We start from the raw sequence: 17,724 nt of genomic DNA on the forward strand, positions 1-17,724 counted from the left end.
AACTGCTTAGAGAGAGCTGTAAAACATTATGAAGTGGTATATAAGTCTAAGTGTTATTATTAGAAGCAAATCAATCTAAATCTATTCATTTACAATCCAATTGTGCAATCTGGAATTTGTTGACCAACTTCAGAGCACAGGCCATTTTGGGGGGTGGGGGGGGGCTTGCAGAGCTATAGGATTTCACCACTGAAATTCAGTAACAAAATAGCAATTTTCAACAGCACAATTCAAAAGCTTTAATTGTTTATACACATTTTGTATGCAATCTACTCATACAGTATGTTCCAAGAGAGTTCATATCCAAGGTAGGATTTCTTTTCATAGATTAAGTTTTTAAATACCTCTTGCCTCCCCCCCAATTTCTTAAAAAAGCAGGAAAAAATCACATCTTCTATAGCTCTCAAAGGATAGTGACATTAATGACAATTATTATGTGAATGTTGTCCCCTGGCTGAAAATAACACCCTGCTTCCAATGCATGGAATCATTTATTTGTATTCTTTTTAGAATACAATATTTACTTAGGTCACTTGTGTTCACAACAAAACTGAATGACTGCAACTCTTACTATATCTTAATCTCAATTAAGCAACTAAGAACAAAGGCAAGTGGGTTTATATTTAGATGCAAAGCATGAGATAGCTATGAGAACAAGCTATATGTAGTGGATGCATCAGAACTAACAGATTACACCCTGTACTACAGATTACACCAGGGGTGGTATTCTACTGGTTCGACCTGGTTCGGCCAAAATGGTAGCTTTAAGGATCATCTGTGAGTGAACTGGTTCACTCCAACAATCAGCTGCTGGACCCTCCCACATGCCCCGGTTCTATACTGACCTTTATTTCCTGCTTTTCAATCTCAGCTGCTTCGCAAGGCACAGCCAATTGCCATGCGCCAGCTGTTTTACACATAGGGCTTGCAGCAGAAGGTAAGTTGCAAATGCTGCATGTGCATGCACAAGGCATGCACTCACACCGAACCAGTAGGAAAACTTTTTGAAACCCACCACTGGATTACACCCTGTAGTACAATCAAGATGCCTTTGCTATCTGCCTGTCTTTGGATAGTCAGAAAACCTATCTCATCAAGACACCTCTGTCCCCATGGCCAGTCCCTAATCCTGTTTCCATTATTTCAATATCACCACTGTCTATATTCCACCTGATGCAAATGTTAGCAGAGCACCCTCTAAGTTAAATGTCGCCATCAAGAGGCAGCAGCAAACTTACCCTGAGGGTGCTTTTGTCGTGGCTGGGGATTTTAATCAAGCTTGTCTACAGTCTGTTCTTCCTAAGTTTGTGCAGTATGTGCAGTGTACCACCAGAGGTAAGAACACTTTAGACCATATGTATTCAAACTTAAGACAGGCATATAGAGCAGTCCCCCTCTCCCATCTGGATACGTCTGACCACATCTCTTTGCTATTGTGCCCAAAGTATATTCCCCTTAGGAAAAGGATATGGCCAAACAGGAAAACTGTTAAAATCTGGCAGTTGCAGTTGCAAAACTGCTTTGAGGCTCCTGAATGGAGTATATTTGAACATTTTAAGCTGCAATAATTCACTGACTCCATAGTTTCATATTTCAAAATGTGCACAGATAATGTAACAGTGGACAAGTGCATCAGAGTCTACAGGAATTGTAAACCCTGGATGTCAGCAGAGGTACAGACACTTCTGAGAGCCTGAAATTCCATCTTTAAGGCAGGTAACAGAGATAAATACAGTGAGGCCAGGGCAAATCTATGGAGAGGCATCAAAGGTAGCTAAACAAAAATATAAACAAAAGTAGAACCATCTAGCAGACAACAACCTGAGGCAGGTATGGCAGGGACTGCAGCGTCTAACCAACTATAAGGGCAATACAATGAAGACAGTCAATTCTGATGCCTCATTGGAAGAGTAGTTGAACACCTTCTTCACCCGCTACAAGGTCAAGAGACCTGACCCTGTAGCTCCATCCCACCATCCCGCCAGCCCTCCAACTCCCAGCCACTCACCTTACATGAACACCAAGTGAGAGCTATATTGAAGGCCATGAATTCCAATAAAGCTGCAGGTCCAGACGAGGTACTGGAGATAGTATTAGATTTCTGGAAGCAGAGAGAGGAACCTACCCCACTCTACATCAAGGGGGGCTGTGTGGAGAGAGTATCCTCTTTCAAATTTCTGGGAGTCCACCTAAGCCAAGATCTCACCTAGAAAAACAACACCATCCAGATGATCAGGAAGGCTCAACAGAGACACCATTTCCTTAAGTTGTTGTGGAAATATCAGGTGGAACAATGACTTATGACTTCTTTTTACCGGTCTACAATAGAAAGCATCCTTAAACATTGTATTACGATACAGTATGCTGGCTTGACAGCTGTGGACAAAAAGGCATTACAGAGGGTGATGAGCACAGCACAAAAAATTATGGGCTGTCCCCTGGCACCAGTGGATGAAATTGCTAGGACCCACTGCCTCAGCAGAGTGAGGAAAATCTGCAGGCATGATTCACACCCTGGTCAGCACTTCTTTACTCTCCTACCATCGGACAGGAGATATAGAAGCATAGCCAGCCAAACGAATAGGCTGAAAAATATCTTTTATCCATGGGCTGTCAGACTTCTGAATGTAACATAAACAACACAATTAGGTTTAATATGATAGACTTGCAGGGCCAGCACCAAGAAGGCTCATTTCAATTTCATTGTACACATGTGCATTGACAATAAACATTTGATTGATTGATTTCAAATCACTGTGCTAATTTTGTTTCTTTGCAAAGTAATGAGTAATAGGCTAACATATTATATAAGTTGCCCTTTGATGGTATCCAAATAAGGAAGAAAATATTACTTTAATAGCTAATCCAAGTTTTTCCCAGTCTGGGGACAAATGGAAGACAACAGCATTATTTTTATGCTTCATTATGTTGTCAACCAAATCTTCAGACTGATTTTGGCATTTTTGTCTGCTTACTGAGTCCTTCCCAAGGACCTAGATTATTGTTGTTGTTGTTATTATTTGTATTCTCCTTTATTATTTTTGCAAATAACTCGAAGCAGCGAATATATTCACACTTTCCTCCTCCTAGTTTCCCCACAACAACACTTTGAAATGACTTGGGTAAGAGAAGGAGCCTGGCCCAAAGTCTCCCAACTGACTTTCATAGCTAACATGGGACTTGCATGCACAATCTCCCACTTTCTAACTGCTGCCTTAACTACTAAACAAAGCTGCCTCTTAGCATATAGTCGCTGGGGAGAAAAGGATATCAGTAAAGCCCTTTTAAAATGCTGCTAGGTACAAGTTGGGGGAATGGCCCGTTATTGAAGCACGGAGATAAAATTGCAAAAGATTCTGATTGAAAACAATATTGAAAAGATCATTTGGGAAACGAGCACATGTTTCAGTGATGCTTTTTACAATATTCTATCTGATTTTATACCCTACAGCTCAGTTTAGATTTAGATTTTACATATTTTATATTTTATAATACTTTTCTTGTTCCAGTTTAGGAGATTTTTAAAAACATTTCCTTAAATTGGACCAAAAATAGACTTTTAAGAAATCTAGGAGAAAATATATGTGATGGAAATGATATAAAAAATGCTGAACATTTAATCTCCCCAAAAGTATACATTTCCTAGCCAACAGCCAAAGCAATTTTTTTCAAATTTTGTTTTGCTTATTTAATTTCCATTAAGAATATATTTTAAAATCTTTCTTTGCGGTTTTTATTTTATGTATTTGATTTATATACTACCAAATTCCAATGACCCTAGCCTATGTTGACTTTAAAAATCACAATAGTATCTGTTCTACAATCACATATCAACAAGCAAAACCAAATTTAAATAAGTTCTTCAATTATAACATTCCTATTGTAAAGGGGATCACTGGGGGATACTGCCATTTTTCATAAACTAGCCCATATTTTTACACTAGGGTTCAAAGATGATTACAACTAAATAAAATAAAGCCCAAGTGGTATTATAGGAGTTATATTCACTAAAAAGAGGGACAGATTAAAACAGAAAGCTAATATTAGAAACTTATGAAAAGTGTACAGTCTATGTATTTACCTCCAAATATTTCATTTTATAAAATGTCCTTGTTTCTATTCTGTTGTTCCTATTGTTAATGACTCATGATCAATAAAATGCTTTTTAACATTTGCTTAGAAATCTGTTAATATGTTTGTGAAAAGGCAATGTACTTTACTCCCATCTATTTTTAAATGTGAAAATACATCATTAGCCACATACAATTCTTTTCTAAAGGCTTTACAAGTCAAAATATATCAAAATTATTTCTTTTCTCTGCAATGTATTTATTTAAAATACAAAAAGTTAATTTTAGCCATTTGAAAAGACATCACTTACCTATCATGGGTATAAATCATTATGCAAATATTCTGTTTTTATGACATCCATATAGGTAAGTGTGTTGAACAAAATAATGTGGATGCAACACAATCAGCTGAAGTACTAGGAGATTTTGCTCATTTGAAGAGTTCTCTCTGGAATGAAAAGCCTTAAAAGCATTATTCTGTTAACCTGTTCTATTACGTGTTTTTTGTGAAAGATGGAAAAGGAAAAGAGAGGAGAGATCTGATGAACAATCTTTACAATATACTGCACCTCTTTTAAAGTTCTGCTTAAAACAGTACAGAAGTTCTAGGAATGTGAGAGAGCAGAAAAGATTAATGGATCATTTTAGCTTTTCTAATGAGAAAATGGTACATTTCAGATACAGGTCATAAAATTGGCTCAAGGATGACAATAGTGCATAATGACTATTTTGTACAGCCCCCCCATAATCAGACTAATAGGCAGGAAAAGATAGATTAGGACAGGGCTGAAGACTCAAGCAACTCCTTCTCTATTAGTCACAGATTCATTCTTTAACTTGCCTACATTTGATAGCATCTGCTGACCTGCTTCCATTTAATGCATATTTTCATGCTTCTTCCATCCATGAATAGCAGGCTTTTATATTATTGTTGGGTGAGAGCAATGGTATTTGTGGAAAGTGTATGTAGTTCTATTTGTAGTAAGGCAAAGAATGTAGTGCATATAAACTTGTTATGTTGATTAGAACAAAAAGGATCATGTGGTTTTTTTTTTACAATAGGCAGAGGTTACTACCCAAATATTTGAAAATGGAAATGATTGCCTTCGCCATCCCTCACAATGAGAAAAAGATGCAGGATCAGTGTGGACACGCTAATCTTGGTCACTTTTAATCAACATCAGAAAGTGGGGTGCTCTGACCCTTCATTCTTCCCCCCCTTATCACTACTGCTCTCCCCCTTAGTTGACAGCTTGTAATTAAATGGCCATCTTTGGGTAGCTGATTGTTAAGTTTGAGCAATGAGAGGCTGAACCAGAGCAAGAGTGCAACAGTACTTTATTTTACAAATAAAGGGCTGACCGTGCTTGCCAAGCCTGGAACTGGCTCGCAACAATCAGCAACCAGTTGGACCCCACAGCCTGCTTTTATAGCTGGCTGCTGGGGAGAACCAACCAATGGGAATGGGGGAATAACGCCCACATAAAGTGAGTGGACCTGAGTGAGAACTCCTTGAGTCCTCAGGACATAACACCCCTTCCCCCCAGATGCGAACACGCATAGTCCTTGAGGTAGACGGGGGGTTTGTGCTGGCGCCCGGAGCGGCGCAACTCGGGAACGTTGTCTGTCTGTTCGGTATCAGTCTGTGACGGTTGAGCTGGCATAGTGTCGCCAACACTCTCTCTGGACTGGGCATCCTCGGAAATCACCGGGCTGGTTACTGGGGTCGAGCTCTCGTGGGTTGGATCAGGTTGGTCAACTCTCTGGGCGCTGTTGTCCGAATCTGGGCTGACCGGAACGACCGCTGGCGCAGACTGGTCGCTGGGTGCGGTGTGGCTGGGCGGCGGATGAGACGGTTCCCCTTCGACTGGAGACTCTGGATTCTTGTTTGCGAGGTTGCTGAGGCGCCTTCTGAGTTGGTCTATGTGTCTCCTCCAGACGCGACCATCCTCCAGCCTGACTCTATATGATCTCGGCCCGGTGACGGCGATGACCTCGCCCGGAATCCAAAGTGGGTCCCCAGCGAAATTCCTTGCGAATATCGGCTCCTGTAACATAAAATGTCTAACCCCCGAAGTGGAAGCGAGGGGAGAGTCAGGACAGTATTGTGGGTGCAGTCTATCTAATACAGTCCTCAGGCGCCGGCCCATCAGAAGTTCCGCTGGGGACTTATTGGTGACTGCACAGGGGGTTGAGTGCTGGCTCATCAGGAACCGTGAGAGTTTATGGTGCCAGTCATCTCTGCCAAACCTAGCGAGGGCCTCTTTGGTGGTCCTGACGGCCCTTTCAGCCAACCCATTACTCGCAGGGTGAAATGGGGCTGTGAAAATGTGGCGAATGCCTAGGTTGGCTGCAAAACGGCTGAATTCTACTGATGCGAACTGTGGGCCATTATCGGAGACCAAAGAGTCTGGTAGTCCATGTGTAACGAACAGGCGCGTTAACACGTTGGTGATTGCTAGTGTGGTGGTCGTGGATAGCTGTGCCACGTCTATCCATTTGGAATAAGCGTCCACGACCTCTAGGAACATCTTTCCATGCACGGGCCGGCCAGATCGATATGGATTCTAGACCAAGGGCGCTGGCGCTCTCCCATCTGGTAGGGGTGGCGATGGGGGAGCAGGACGGGATTCCTGGCAAATGCTGCAGGAACTTACCCAATTGACAATGTCCTCGTCTAGACCCGGCCACCACACGTAGCTGCGTGCTAATGCCTTCATTCTCACAATGCCGGGTGTCCTCGTGCAACGCCTCAGGACTCGGGTACACAGCGAGGTCGGAATGACCACTCGAGTGCCCCACAGTAGACAACCCTGCAAACTGGACAGCTCCTGCATGCGAGTCTTAAAGGGTGCGAATTTGTTATCAACGTTGCCTCCCGGCCACCCCTCCTCACCCAGTCGAGCACCTGGGCGAGCGTTTGGTCTGCCTTGGTTTTGGCGGCGATGTCAAGGGCGGTGATGGGCAGGTCCAACTGGGTAATTTCGAAAATGGCGTTGACAGGAGCTGGGTCTTCAGCCGGAGCGGGTAAGGGACAGCGACTGAGCGCGTCAGCGTGGGATAGAATTTTGCCCGGCGGTGGACAAGTTTGTATGAGTAGGCCGCTAGGAAAAGTGTCCACCTTGTCATCCTAGGGAAAGGACTTGAGGTGTCTGTTTGTCGCCGGCCAGCAGGCCCAGGAGGGGCTTATGGTCGGTGACCAGTTCGAAGAAGTGGCCAAAAAGGAATTCGTGAAACTTTTTCACGGCTGCAACAGCTGCTAGGGCTTCCTTGTCTATTTGGCTGTAATTTCGCTCCGTGGCCGAGAGCGTCCTGGAGAAAAAGGCGATGGGGGCCTCGGCGCCATTGGGGAGTCGGTGACTAAGGACCACCCCAATTCCAAAAGGGGATGCGTCTGCTGCCAGTACTAAAGGAAGGTTGGGGTCGAATTGGATGAGCACTGCCTCTGACGTAAGTAGTGATTTGACGGCGTTAAACGCCTGGTCTTCTTTGTGCCCCCAGTGCCACGGTGACTTTTTGTCTAGTAATCTGTGTAGGGGTTCGGCTACTGAGGCTTTATGGGGCAAGAAGGATGCATAAAAGTTTAGGAGCCCCAAGAAAGCTTGTAGCTCCGTTTTGGAGGTCGGTGTGGGAGCTTCGTGGATCGCCCTAACCTTGGACTCCAGGGGGTGAATGCCAGAGGCGTCAATTTTATAACCCAAAAAGTCCACCTGTCTAGTGGCAATGGCGCATTTTTCTTTTTTTAACTTGAGGCCATGTTGTCTGAACCTCTCTAACACTGCTCGCACTCTCTGGAAGAGTTGGGGTCTGTCCCTGGCCGAGACCAAGATGTCGTCGAAGTAGGGTACTACACCAGGGAGGCCCTGTAAAATCCGCTCCATGAGGGACTGGAAAATACCAGGGCAACACTTACGCCAAATTGGAGACGCTTGCATCGAAAGGCACCCCTGTGAGTGACGATGGTCTGAAGTTCCGCTGTTTGGTTATCAACAGGGAACTGTTGATATGCTTGAGACATGTCCAATTTAGCAAAAATACTGCCCGGTTCGAATGTGTGCAATAAGTGCTGAATGACGGGCACAGGGTAGGCGCTAACTTGTAAATATTTATTGATTGTTGTCTTGTAGTCCGAGCAAATTCTCAGGCTACCATCTTTTTTGAGGGGTGTGACAATGGGCGTCTCCCACTTGGCGAAATCTGTTGGCTCAATGACCCCTTGTTTTAGTAGTTTATCCAATTCAGCGTCTAGTTTTGGTCGAATAGCAAATGGAACTCTACGTGGTTTTAATCTGATTGGGACTGCCTGGGGGTCAACGGTGAACGAGATGGGGTTCCATTATAACACCCCAGCTCCTCGCTGAACACATCTGCGTAGTCAGCGAATAAGGAGTCAGTGTCTGAGGTTGAGACAGCATGGACTCCTGTTAACCCTAGGCCGAGGTGGGGAAACCAATCGAGCCCCAATAAGGTGGGTAGATTGCCGTTAACTACCACTAGAGGTAGGTGGCCTTTAAAAGCTCTAAAACTGACAAAGAACTTGCCTCTGCCGATCACGGGAATGGCCTTCCCCTGGTAGTCCTTCAGACCGAACTGGCATCTCTGAAGCCGGGTAGTAGATAGGCTGGGGTGGAGTCTCTTGAGGGTGTTCCATGAGATTATTGAGAGCGCTGACCCTGTGTCAACCTCCATGTGGCACGGTTTACCTTCTAGGGAAACGGAGAGAGAAATTTTACTAACAGTGTGGCAAGTACGCCTGGCAAGGCGGTGCGTGCGACAGTTTAATACTTGCCTCTGTGGTCCCGAGTGCGAGGACGGGGGTTTGTGTGCAGCGCTTTGGGGGGCTTGGCAGACTCTCGCAATGTGCCCCCTCTTATGGCAGTTGTTGCAAACGGCTCCTTTAAACTTGCAGGTGGCCCTTTGATGTGATCCCCCACAGGCTAGGCACAGTGTGATGTGCTTGGGTGGACCGGTGTGTTCTTGTTTGGCCCCTACCTGCGACCGTCTGTCATTGGTGAGGCGATGGACATCGTTCTCATCGTTGTGGGCTTCCTCCGCTTCCACCTCTTCGGAATGGACTGGGAACGATGCTAGCTTGGCACTTGGGCCCTGAATTTCGGTGGCTGAGTTCGTTGCTAGCTCGGCTGCTAGGGCCTCCTCTACCGCTTGCGCGAGGTTGAGGTCTTTTTTAGCTAGCAGTCGCCTCTGTAGGTTGAGATCCTTGACCCCACAAACTAATTGATCGAGGAGCATGTCCTCCAGGTATGTTCCAAACCCGCAGTGCAGGGCTGCTGTTCTGAGGGCGGCCATATATTGATTGATGGTCTCCTTACTTGATTGCTTCCTCATACGGAACGTGAACCTCCTGGCGATTTGTGAAGGCCTGGGAGCGTAGTGGTTAGTGAGGATCTCAAGCAACTCGGACCACGGAACGTTTTTCAATTCTCTCGGCGCTACGAGTGCTGCGGCGGTATCGTAAACGGTGGCTCCGCAGTAGATTAGGAAATAGGATTTTTTCCGATGCTCTCCCGCATCCGCCAGGCTGACCGCATCGATGTAATGATTGAAACGGTTCTTATACGATTCCCACTTCTCTTCGTCTGGTTTAAACGCTGGGAATACTGGGTTGGAACTCATGGTGCTGGAACGGCTGGGCTACCTGCGGAAAAATCTCTCTGGGACTACGAGCGCTCGTGAGTTACTAGTGATATCAGCTCTGGAGAGGTTTTTTGCTACCCTCTCTTCTCTCTCTGGGTTACCACGTTGGCTGCTAGCCGTTGGAGGTGTCTTGATTCGCGCCAAAAAAAGTGGGCGTTAGTGACTCTCTACAGCGCTGTGCTGTGATTTCTATTGGCTCGAAATTCAAATGACACCCGTTTGAATTTCGCGCCAAATGCAGAGCGGCTGCGGCTCGCAGCGCTTCACTTTCCCCGTAGCGGGGCTAACAAGCGGCTACAGACGCTTCTAACTATTTGACTCAGACCGCTTTCTCTGGCTGCGGATCTGCGTTTGCTCTTTTTGATCGCTCGTTTTGTTAGCTGACCGCTCTCTCTGGCTGCGGATCAGCGTTTCCCTTATCGCCAGCCGATCGCTCTCTCTGGGCTGCGGATCGGTGGCTAGTGACTCAGCGGTTGCAAGGTGCATCTGGTAGCCATCCCATCCTCGTCGCCAGTGTTAAGTTTGAGCAATGAGAGGCTGAACCAGAGCAAGAGTGCAACAGTACTTTATTTTACAAATAAAGGGCTGACCGTGCTTGCCAAGCCTGGAACTGGCTTGCAACAATCAGCAACCAGTTGGACCCCGCAGCCTGCTTTTATAGCTGGCTGCTGGGGAGAACCAACCAATGGGAATGGGGGAATAACGCCCACATAAAGTGAGTGGACCTGAGTGAGAACTCCTTGAGTCCTCAGGACATAACACTGATCTTTTTACTACAGTAATACTGTAGTATTCATGGTGTTCCTTTTTTTCCCCTTTATAGTGTACACTCCCTTAGAAAGAGTGATATTTGGCTACTTTGGTCAATTTGGCTTATGTGGTCAAAATTGGCAAATGGCATGCATATTCAGTTACGTTCAAAACATACCTTAACAAGGGAAATAAAGTAGCTCGGTGAATACATGATAGTGTACTCAGCTATTAGTATCTGACACCTTGGACATAGATTATAAAAGTGACTCAAGAATAACAACAATTCATCATAACACATCTAATGCAAATTATATGATTTTTTTTCATTTGCATGAGGATTACAAGTGCATGTAATATTACTTGTTTCCCTTTCCTCTCATGTCCCATAGATGTCCATGTACCCAGCAAAAATCAACTCCCTTACATTTGTGACTCATGACTGCATTCCAATAAAATACAATATCGGTTTCTTCTTTCCATGTGTTATTACTAAGCCATGTACCCCATCTTATAACTTTGATTTGTGTCTCCTAAGAGGAGAACTCTATTAAATTTTATTAAGTTACCATCAATCCCTTTCTCTAACTCTATCAGGAATTTGAGTTTCCTTTTCTAGAGTATTAGCTGTCATTTGTAAATTTAATAAGCATTCCCTCCCGCCAGAAGCAATACGATATTTGGACCAAATTAAAGTTCGTAATCAAAAGCTCATTCTAGAAAAAGAACAGAAATGCTATATTTGCCTTTCTCTCAAGATGTAAATAAAAATGCTTGAAAGAACAGGTTCTGTAGTGGACTCTCCCTAGTTTCTATCAATGAATTAAAAGTTGGATTGTGTTATTACAGTCCTACCATATGAGAGACTTTTTAATCTTACTTATTCATCAATTTAGCTTACTAAAATGTTCTACGCATTTATCTCCTTTGGAGACTGTTCAGAAATTACAGATAGGATAATTCCTAATTATCTATTGGAACTGAATGCTATGATGATATAATAATGTACGACATCAACAGTGGTCTCTCCCAATCTAATTTTGAGCCCGATTCCTAAATTTAGTTTAAACTTTGAAATTCTTGAAAGCTTACAATCCAGCTCACAAAACATTACCTTTTCTAATTTGTGTCTACGAATCTATTCATATCTTCAGAAAGTGGCTTCTTTCTCCTATTTTAATAGATGCTGTGATGACCCAGGGGGGATACATAATAAACACAGTCACAAAAACCCAGTGAAGCCCCTTTTATTCCTTCACTTTTCTTCCAAGCTCCAAATATCCTTGACAAAAATCTCCCACACAAGCAGTTACAAGAAGGAGGAAAAAATACAACATAAACCAGGCAAGATAGGACATCCACAGATAACAGAACACACACTGGGAAGGACGCCAAACTCAGAAAGGAACCATAAACTAGAGATAATTCCACGCTTTGTTTCAAGCGTTTGCCATACACATGTCCATCCTCTTATTCAGTTGTCACAGCTGCAGCCCATAAAGAGGATCAAGGCCCTCTCCTCCCAAGTAGACCATGTCTCTTCCTTATCCTCTCCTCCCTGCATGTCCTAGGATGGAGAGGGGATGGGCCTGGGTCCTTCTCTGACTGCCCAACGGACCTCTGCCCTTCCCCAGCCTCCTCCACAACCTCTGGAGCCACACTTCCACTCCTTGTCAGCTGTTCTTCCTCTTCTCTAGAGTCAGTCTCCACCAGGGGCATGACAGATGCCAAAACAATTTCTGAAACAGTCTGTTGATTTCACTGTACACTTGGAGACCATAATGTACTCAACAAGCAAATACCAGTGTTGAAGAATTCAGAAAAGCCATTGATTATATGACGAGCCACATCAACATTTGAATTCCACAGGACTTTATACAAAAATCTTAATTAAAATGCAACCTTGGAATGTCTTTTATATAGAGATTCAGTAAGATGACAGGATCAGTTTATGTGCCATACAAATGAAGAAATGCTCATCAGACTTTTTTTTTAAAGGGAAAAAAGAAATAGTGGGATATTAAAACTCACCAAAAGCAGGGGAAAAATGCAGTTATGCTACTTTTTTAGAGTAGACTGGTCCCCTGGAGCCCTTTCATGCTTATGGCTAAAATAACAAAGCTAAAATACTGAAAACAGGTGTCACTTGGCTCTGCAAGAAGCTGATAACATCAGATGGATCAAAGGCCAAGGTCAATAAAATTGCAAAGCTGCTTGGCCAATGTTATTTTTGCCATGATTCCAAATTGTTGAAATACAAGACTTTGAATCTGACACCTGAAAATTATATGATATATGATATGCTTTTTATAAAATAAGACATGCAGAAAAACTTGGATCTTCAATGGCTTCCTTGTAATTATTAACCGGTATTTTACAAGATGAGTGTTCTGAATGCTGTACTATCACAAATGTGCTTTCAAGAGCTTGTTGTTTTAAGCTAAAAAGGAAAAATAAATATAGATACAAAAAGCTCTGAAAATGTATATGTCATTCCCCCAAGTGGTGGCAACACCTATTCTTTCTATCTTTTTTCTTCCTACCTCATATATGCACAAATGTGAAATCAATCATCTATACATATAGACACACATAAATCACAAATATCAGTTTCTCTCATCAAACCCATTTCATTACCAAATTCAAGGGTGATCTTATATTAATTCTCAGATGTAATAGTCCCTCATTAAGGCAAGAAAGGCCCTTGAGAATGAGGATTACTGTATAAATATTTAAAAAACAAATAAAGTTTTAATTCAGAACCTCTTCGGTGTAGATATTTGAAAGTAAAAAGAACAACCCCATGGCAGAATTTATATTCATATCTCTATACTTAGAGATTTCCAGGTGGTTGATAAATTAAGATAAATCTCTTTTTAGATGTCCAGTGCAATTGAAACCATAGTAGTTATGGAATGATTATTAAGCCCTATAGTCCAGAGGCCTCAGAATCAACAACTCAATTTGGGGAATTATATGAGAAGATATTTAGTAAGGTCATGCTGAGATGTTCCATTTAAAAACATAATGATAGGCTTTTATCTTTAAACAAAATGGAGATCAACTGATATAAAGCTGCAAATGCTTCAGGTTTTTTTCATCTTTTTGAAAAAGTAGCTTAAAAGTAACTTAAATTTAAGACAGCTAAATCAGACATACATTTATATAGTTTGAAAGGTGGCATAATTCTAAATTAAATTAAAATGAGAACCTAATCTAAACAGCCTTTAAAGCATATTGTTTACTTTTTGCTGCGATGTATTAGGAATGCATAGCACAATCAATTGTAAAACATGGTCAGATATTCCACAGGTCATGAACTAAATTACTAATCTTCAAACTGTGCCACAGAACCCTGAACTTTTATAGAAACCTAACCAAAGAGAAGATCAGCACTACTTCCTTCTTTGGAAGAGCATGACTTGCTTTCTTTCAAAAGAGACAGTATGGCTTCTCTCTAATTCAGCCCCAAAATTTTAACTATCTCTTAAAAATTGCTGAAATAGCAATACTAAAAATGAGGTGAAAGGCTATTTACTTTGGGAAGAATATAACCTTCATGAACCCTCTCTTATACAGAAATAAGTTAAGTTTACTCTCTTGATACGTTTGTTTTCTCAAGGAGATAATGGATTGTTCAGAAGTGGCATCTCTGACTAGCAGGGTGATATGGTACATGGGTACAGTTCATTCTATCACTATAGCTGTTATGTTCAGGGTGAGAATGGAAGCAAAGCTAGAGTGATCTTCAGCAAAACTCTTTTCTTAAGCTCATACGAACAATAGCAACAGCCTGGCTGACAGCGCTCCTTTTATAGGAAGCTGTCAGCCAGTCAACCAATCAGAACAAAGCATTTTTCCACTTCAACAGTGGACCTGAGTGACTTTAGTAACTAACTTTAGCTACTCATTTCAATACATAACACCTGCCCCCACCCAGACGGAACATTGTATATTTAAATTTATGCTTTTTAACATTTGTAGTCACATAGGTAGGTGGGGCAGTGGGGTGGCCGTCCCAACCTATGCAGTTCAGTTGGTCCATTGTTTGGACTAGGAGGAGCAGCAGCTGTTGCTACAGGGCCCACTCTTAGCAGCCTCAGAGTCTCAGCTACTGGTGTCTCTGACACAATTGGAACTAGTTCTACAGGTACCTGTGCTATGCTATCATCCCATTTTGTTTCTGTCCCCGTTTGTGGTGGAGATTCAGAGTCTTTAATCGGGTTTGTCCCTGGTGGATTCCATTCAGACTGGCAGCAGACAGAGGTGCCCAGTGGCCATGAAGTTGATCAATGTGGTGGTGCCACACTCTGCCACTCTCTAACTCCACCCAGTAGGAAAGCTGTCCGGTTATGGCTATAACCCAGACAGGAATCCAAAGGGTACCCCAGCATAGTTGTGCGCATATACCAGGTCCCCATAGTGAATGATCGGAGTTGGCTGGTCAAGTCTGTGGGTGCCTCTGAAGGATAGTTTGGGTGCAGTTGATCCAGCTCAGTCCTTAGGTGGTGACCCATTAGAAATTCAGCCGGACTCCAATTAGTCGTGGCACTGGGTGTAACATGCTGGACCAGCAGATATTTTGCTATTCATGTCTGCCAGTTCCCTGGCCCCATTCATGCCAGTGCCTCTTTTGCTAACTGTATCATTCTCATTGCTAGTAGGATGGAATGGTGCAATTAGGGCATGACGGATGCCAAGACTCACCAGGAATAGTTCAAATTGATTTGACATGAGCTCTGGCCCATTGTCTGACATAAGGACAATTGGTAGTCCATGGGTTGCAAACAATTTTTGAAGTGCCTTGATTATGGTATCTGAGGTGTTTGATGGCATTAGTACCACCTCCAGATGTTTTGAGTATGCATCTACAGCCACCATCAATGTCTGGCCTTGGAATGGCCCCGCAAAATCAATATGGACCCTTGACTAGGGTGTTTTGTGTGCTTCCCACTCATGTGCTGGTGCGGAGGGCAATGCTGGTCTCGACTCTTGGCAAGGCTGGCAAGAGGCGACCCATTCAGTGATGGCTTTATCCAGGTTAGGCCACCAAATATAACTGTGGGCAATTCTTATATATCATTCTTATAATGCCTGGGTGGCCTACATGCAAGACTTCCAAGACTAGTCACCACAGCTTCTGCGGGACTATCACTCTATTTCCCCAAAGTAAACAACCTAGTTGATATGACAGTTCATGTTGCTAGGCATAGAAGGGCAGGAATTCTGCACTGACTGGACCCTTTGGCCACCCCCTCCCCACCAGTTCAGTACTTGGGCAATGACCTGGTCTTTGACGGAGTGTTTGGTGATTTCTGCTGCCGTAATGGAGTCAGACAACAATTCTTCAGTTAGGAGTATGAGGGCAACTGGGGCTGGGTCCTTCACAATGATCAGGATTGGGCATTGGCTGAGTGTGTGGGCATGGCTAAGGGACTTATCCAGTTGATGTATGAGCCAATAGCGGTATGCTGCCAAGAAAACTGTCCAGTGCATCATGTGAGGGGACAAAATGGTGTTTGGCGGTCCCTGGCAAGTAAGCCCAGTAGCGGCTTCTGGTCTGTCACAAGGTCAAGGGGCCTGCCATATAGGTATTTGTGGAAGTGTTTGACTCCTGCGACCATAGTCAAAGCTTCATTGTCCAGCTGACTGTAATTTAATTCAGCTGATGACAAAGTCCATGAATAGAATGAGATTGGAGCCTCTTCTCCATTTGGAGCTTGGTGGCTTAGGAATGCTCCTATGCCAAATGGGGAGACATTACAGGTGAAAAAACGAATGGAAGGTTCTCATTATACTGTACCAGGACACTGTTAGATGATAGCGGAGAATGAGGCAGCTTCTTTTAGGCCCCAGGGTGATGTCTTTTTGTCTAATAGTCTGTGAAGAGGTTCAGCTATGGAAGCTTTGTGCAGCAAGAATATGCTGTAAAAAATTAGGAGCCCCAAGAATGCCTGGAGTTCAGTCTTGTTCTTGGGTGTAGGAGCTTCCTGGATGGCTTGGACCTTTGCCTTTGTAGGATGCAACCCTGAGGCATTGATAAGGTAGCCTAGGAACTCTACCTGTGGCATAGCAATCTTGCATTTTTCCTTTAAGATCCACCTCTTGGAATCGGTTGAATACTGCTCTCAGACAGTCGAGGAGTTCTGTATTGTTGGCTGCTGATACTAAAACATTGTCAAGATAAGGAAAGATGCCTGGAATGCCTTGTAAAAGGCCCTCCATTAGGCTCTGGAAAAGTCCTAGTGCCATGCTCACTCCAAACTGTAGCCAGCGACACCTAAAGACTCCTTGATGCATTACAATTGTCTGGGCTTCAGCTGTGGCATCATCAACCAGAAGTTGTTGATATGCTTGAGCAAGGTCCAGTTTTGCAAAAACTCTACCTTCACCCAGAGAGTGAAGTAGATGTTGCACTACTGGCACTGGATATGCGTTTTGCTGCAAAACTTTGTTTAAAGTAAATTTATAGTCTGCGCAGATGTGGACTGAGCTGTCCAGCTTTACAGGAGTCCCAATTGGGGTCTCCCATTTTGCATGGTCGACTGGTTCCAACATTCTTTGAGTTATCAGTTTGTCTAGTTGTTCATCCAACCTTGGAACGTAATGTGAATGGCACCCTGTGTGGCTTCATTTGGATTGGAGCAACCTGAGGGTCACAGTTGAAGGAGAGAGTGTGCCCTTATACTTGCTGAGGTCTCCTTCAAAAACATCGGCAAATTCCTGAATCAGGGTCTCAATATCAGAGTCACTGATAGAGTTGATGCCACTAACTCCTAGACCCAGAGAAGAAAACCAGTCCAACCCAAAAGACTTGGTAGGGAGCCATTTACCATGATCAGTCGTAGCGGGCCCACAAAGTTTTTAAATGAGATTTGGAAGGTTCCATTTCCAATGACAGGATTGCTGTTTCCTTGGTAGTCTCAGAGATGAAGATGGCAATACTTCAACTGACTTTTAGAGATTCTTGGCACCCGTTTCTTTTTCCTGCTCCAGGATGATGGTCATGGACCATCATGTAACCACCTGCATGCGACAAGGGGAACCCTCAATCATGATGGTGACATGTATCTTTTTTGTATAGGAGAGGCTGGCTTGCCCAACAACTATTTCTGCCTGGCAGGTGTCTTTGGAGATGGTGAGACAGTCTTCTCCATGATTCTGTTGTTTTTGTTGTGATCTTCTGGGGCAGGTTTGGCTTTAGGTTGTCTGGTGCAACAGACTCTGGATAAACGTATCTTCTTGTCAC

General features: G+C 43.5%; 1 long non-coding RNA gene across 3 annotated transcripts in view; it reads right to left on the bottom strand.

Annotated features, from left to right (window-relative positions):
• The window catches only part of LOC148128261 (uncharacterized), a 265,315-nt gene that overhangs the window by 172,310 nt on the left and 75,281 nt on the right, over positions 1-17,724 (bottom strand). For all 3 annotated transcript variants that reach the window (XR_015741540.1, XR_015741538.1, XR_015741537.1), the window contains one exon: positions 2,009-2,206. This is a non-coding gene — a long non-coding RNA (uncharacterized LOC148128261). The remainder of the gene's footprint in view (positions 1-2,008; positions 2,207-17,724) is intronic.

This window comes from Pseudonaja textilis, chromosome 1 (genome assembly GCF_049901715.1).
Source record: "Pseudonaja textilis isolate UNSWEBS1 chromosome 1, rPseTex1.2, whole genome shotgun sequence".
Classification (NCBI taxonomy): Eukaryota; Metazoa; Chordata; class Lepidosauria; order Squamata; family Elapidae; genus Pseudonaja; species Pseudonaja textilis.